General features: G+C 39.2%; 1 long non-coding RNA gene across 1 annotated transcript; it reads right to left on the reverse strand.

Annotated features, from left to right (window-relative positions):
• Positions 1–281: 281 nt before the first annotated feature.
• Positions 282–856, reverse strand: LOC112944701. Its single transcript, XR_003248819.1, has 2 exons — positions 825–856; positions 282–728 (listed from the first exon to the last, which is right to left on the reverse strand). It is a non-coding gene; the product is annotated as an uncharacterized LOC112944701 (long non-coding RNA).
• Positions 857–4,960: the final 4,104 nt, after the last annotated feature.

Below are 4,960 nucleotides of genomic sequence, written 5' to 3' on the forward strand. Positions count from 1 at the left end.
GGTCTATTTACTCCTATTGCAAAGATACACATAAGTATCTGCTACTCTCTCAAGCACTATCTGGACCAGAGCTTGTGGGTCCTTTCACGTGACTTAGAAACAATATTGTCATTTTTCCTCTTGTTTGGAAGAAAAACACTATAACATTGCAAGATACCAAGTAAGAAAGTGATTTAATAACAAGAAAAAGAAGGGGCTCTAGGTGTTGAATTACTAAAGAGTAGAAGGAAAAGCAAACCTATTTCCAAAATAGTAATGTACTGTTCCAGATTCTAACAAGACCTTGAGGAACGATCTACCCAAACGGTAAAATCATAGGTTAAAATCACAGATTAAAAGGTACTTGCTCATGTGTATGTATATATATAGAGAGAGAGAATGAGCAAGAAGAGCTTCAGAACATCAAAGGCAAGTAAGATTGTCCTTGTAATCACATAATTTTGTTATAGGATATTGCAGGATACATTCTGTACATTTTTTTTCCTATTTTTGCAATGAATTAAGCAAGCCAGGTAAGATGCAGTCGGTCTATCTTTCTCCCAGACAACAGCACTGGAACCTCAAAGGACACAATGTCCATGGGGAACTTGCTTGCATTGTCATTTAAGTAAATCTTCTGACCGTAATCATCATCCTTGGTGTTCTGGAGAACAGTCATATGTAGGTCTTGATCAGAAGAGCTTTTGGGTAATGGCCCAAACTGGAGCTCCAGAGAACTATGGGGAGGGCTTTGAAGAGAATTACAAAAATACCGAGGTAGTTTTCCAAAAATACCTCCATAGCATAGACATATCAGTCTGTATTCAAAAATCACCTGGACTCACCTCATTGCAGTTGACTTTTAAAAAATTCTGTGTTTCCTTTTCAAAAAGTTCTGCACAAACAAGTTAAGGTAGCTAACTCTGTGGAAAACATACTAAGGGAACTGCAGATTTCTCAAATGCCACTGAATTTGGAAAGCAGAACTTGGAGTCACAGTGTCCCCAGCTTCCTGCTTACAAACTGGTTCAGCATTGACTCAGTAGGAATAACACCATCCACTGAATCACCCACCCATCTATAACACCTGCTTCTTCCTTAGCTATTACGCCTTCCCTGTGATGACTCAGTTTAATTGCTCTTAGTTTAGATGAGAAGACCATACCTTAAGATATATTGGCTGAGGGGCACGCTAAATCCCCTACTAATTAGAGTCTTTCTGCAATCTGGGATGCAATAATCCCTTGTCCACTCCCTGTGACTCCACACAGTTGGGGGTTGTTTTGTAACTTTTCCAACCCTGCCTATCTGGAGCATTTTCCTGACGAGACACTGACTCACTTCCTCTTTGGGAAGCTCACCCAAAATCCTTTTCACTTTAGCTTATAAACTATTATTAACTCCATCTGTAAAGCAAAACTTTACTCATCAGTACAGCTAGCTGGGAATTTTCCAGTGATACATTTTTTTTTTATTGGAAGATGTTTATTTGTTGAAACATACATCTCTTTCAGAAACACGCCAGTTTTGCTTAGACTTTCATTAGAAAGATTGCTGACATCCAGAGTAGAATTTCTGATTAAAAGCAAAATAAGAGAATGGCTCATATTAGTCAAAACACTAGTTGTTAGATCACTGATACAGAAGAATTAGACTTTTTGGCAAAACAGGGATCTGAATCTGGTTCCTACACAGTGCAATAAGAACTATGATATTTTAGGATGGAGCAAGTTCATGACCCGTCATGGATGTTGCTTTTAGATAAGCCGATTTGGTCAGTGATGCAAACACCTGATCCTGATAGCATCTTCAGTTCATCTTACTGCCTATCTCCTAGGTTCAGGAAACACGTTCTCTTTCCCTTGCTTTCCTGACAGACTTTGAAAGGTACTAGTTTCTTTCCACATACCAGCAGGATATGTTTTATATGCTGAAAGTTTTCACAAAATGGGAGAATTCAAAAGATTTGAGACCAGCTGTAATTACTGTGTTTGCCAATGTTGCTTTCCAAAGCACTAGACCATACTTCTTGCCTTAGAAGTAGGCAGTAGCCAGTGTATTTTTCTTAGAGCTAGTGAGAAATTTCTTGGTGATGCACCTTTTTCAAAACTGATGCCACTTCAATCACAAAGTTTTCTCTGAAATGTCATATATTTAATATATTTTTTAGGAATGAGTTGATAGGTTTCCATGGCTGTTGGTCATTCCATAGTTGCTAGAGAAAGGGCACAGTTGCCCATTTTCATGTTCTACAGAAACAGAAATTGGTTCATTACCAATCTGTCTATGTTTTTTTAATCGCCTGAAGAGGACACTCATTTGGCAAGAATGGTGCTTTTTTTTCCTGATCCAATGACTTCTTCACAAACGTTTTTCAGCTGTCCCATGAGACATTTATTTAAACTCAAATTCTGATAACTTGAAATGTATTTTATAATTTACACTGCATTAATATTTCTGCCCCTTTGAAAATGTGCCTTAGTGCAAGAAGCAGACTATCCTTGTCAACTGAACTATATTCTTGTTTTGTGTTCCTACATTATCGCTCGGTAGCAACCATGGGACTAATGGAAATATTCCCACCCATTTTCGTTTTGCAATTTATTACTCACCAACTGTTGAGTCTCATTCCTTGGCTTTTGCTGGGCATCTAGCAACTTACAGGTTCCCTCCCAACTATCAACCAGGAAGCCCTAGATCTGTCTGTTACCATGGTCCTACAAGAGCAAGTGTGTGTTATGCAGCATGGCTGTAGGCACACATTAGATCAAAGCAACCAAGCTTGTTTTACTTCTATCTGGAGAGCAAAATCTTAGTCTGTTATTTAGACTGCAAGTACTGTACTGTATGAGGACACACTTCTTCCTGACACTGCTTACTTAACTGTGAGATTCCGTAATGAGAAAGGAGATCTTTCTCCTAAGAGAGCATTATCATTGAAGGAATCTTGTTTCTAGGGGGAAATGCTTGTCATCTCTTTCTGGAAGATATATTCTTTCAGGAAGTTTTAAACTTGGCTATGCTTGCTATCTACATGCACGCTGTGGACTCATGTCAATTGCTAGAACAAAAGGACAGAGAAGGAGAATGTCTGTGCAAATGTAATTTTCAACCCAAGACTGAAGAGTCTCAGAGGGTTTTGACTGCAGAGCAACAAGAAAGAAAAAGTCCAAGCCAAACTGCCTTTTTCCACCCCCTGTATTTGTCAGTTGCTCCTCTTCCTTTAGACTGTCAGATTTCACTCCTATGTATGGGCACATAAATCTTGCCAGAAATGCTTCACTCACTTAACACCTACCTGCTGGAGTTTAGATTCAGAGAGGGGGGAAAAAAAAACAATCTCAAACTCTGGCAATTCTCGTAAATCATAGTGTTGCTAATCTCTTTTCAAGAGAGTCAAATGTAAAGTCATGTTCCTTCTTGTGAAAACATTACTAGCCTGTGGGTGTCAACACAGCCTTCTTTTCCAAGAAATCTGTTGCATCCCACAGTGACTCTAGAGAAATTGCACTCTGATGACAGTTAAGAGAGGCTGATAGAAAAATATCACACGCCAGTTCCATACAACAGCAACCTCAACAAGCACTTGTTTTTGTACCATCAGTTCTCTCTAGTTTTACAAAAGGCAAAGCGGAACTTCACCAGGATTCATCGTAGAGGTTTTGTTATTACATTGGCATTGTTGTGAGCTCTCCCTCCCCAAAATAACATTTTTTTCAGTTTCCTTACTCATTCCGTGCCAAGAGGCACCACTCCTTTTCCTTGCAACCTTCATGAAAACTAACCAGCAACCAGCTACTTGACAGTTACCTTTACAGCTGTTCTTACACCTTGCATTCTAAGAACTGTATTTCCACTGAGGTCTCTTCTGCACCAAATAGAAGCACTGTTGGTGACAGCTGCCCTGTTCTGATAAAGCTCTTGTCCCCATCCAGTACAGATACCACCATGATATCCTTCAGAAATCCTGTTTCTCATGAGATCTCAAGGAGAGGGCAGCCATCCCATGGAGAGCAACTTAAAAGACCAGAATTTGAAAGGTGTCCATAGACCACTTGGAGGGAAGAAAATAATTTTGCTGGAAGCATTTTTAGAGCTAAGGGATGCTTGACAAAGAGAGGGCAGAGCATCCAGCATATGAAAAAGAAACAGTACCTATGAAGTATTTAAAGTCAAATAGGACATGGGATTCTTCTATGTTAAAAATGAGTTCCATCTTATTGGAACAGGAAGATCCTTTAAATTCATAAGTAAGATAAGCAGCATCATAAATTGATGTGAGATCCTTACAGTTCCTGCATTTTCAGTCTGAATCCGTGGGGTTTACATTTTTATGTATGTGTTCTATATTTTATGTGTTCATTTTTTATGATAGAGACATAAGCTCACTTCTACATGTTGGAGGAGAGTAAAGCTTACACCACAACATCATTTTTGCTGTATTCCTGCCCAAAATAATGACTCGGAGGGTGACCAGTTCATATGAAGTCATGGGTTGTCTCAGAGTGCTTCACTCTAGACTGCACTTTTCCTTTCCCATCCTCCTGATTCCCTCTCAGGGGTTTCACCGCTACCGTAAGAAAATCAAGACAGCACCTTTTCAAATTGCCCTGAATAAGCAACAGCACCACACCTCAGTCTGTGTCTGCCAGCCTGTAAATACACACCTTAGGCATGAACGGGCAAAGCTTCATGCCTCATAGCCCTTAATAGGTGAATTTATTGGTTGACAGATACACGTTGCACTGTGTAATTCTCCATTATCTTGTTAAAAATATAAACAATAGCTTGTTAAAAACATAAACAAACTTTGAGTTGCCAAAAAATATGTATTTCGAATGCTGTTATTCCCAAGGAAATAAGCATGTATTCAAGTAGACAAAAGGCTCAGCTTTCACCTCCAAAACAGCAGGAGGGAAAGGCCACCTCCTCCTTTTAAAGTTCATTGTCACTTCATTATGAAGTAGAGAAGTCTGAGGAA

The sequence above is a fragment of the Nothoprocta perdicaria genome, unplaced genomic scaffold (genome assembly GCF_003342845.1).
Source record: "Nothoprocta perdicaria isolate Ctin4 unplaced genomic scaffold, notPer1 scaffold_171, whole genome shotgun sequence".
Taxonomy (NCBI): Eukaryota; Metazoa; Chordata; class Aves; order Tinamiformes; family Tinamidae; genus Nothoprocta; species Nothoprocta perdicaria.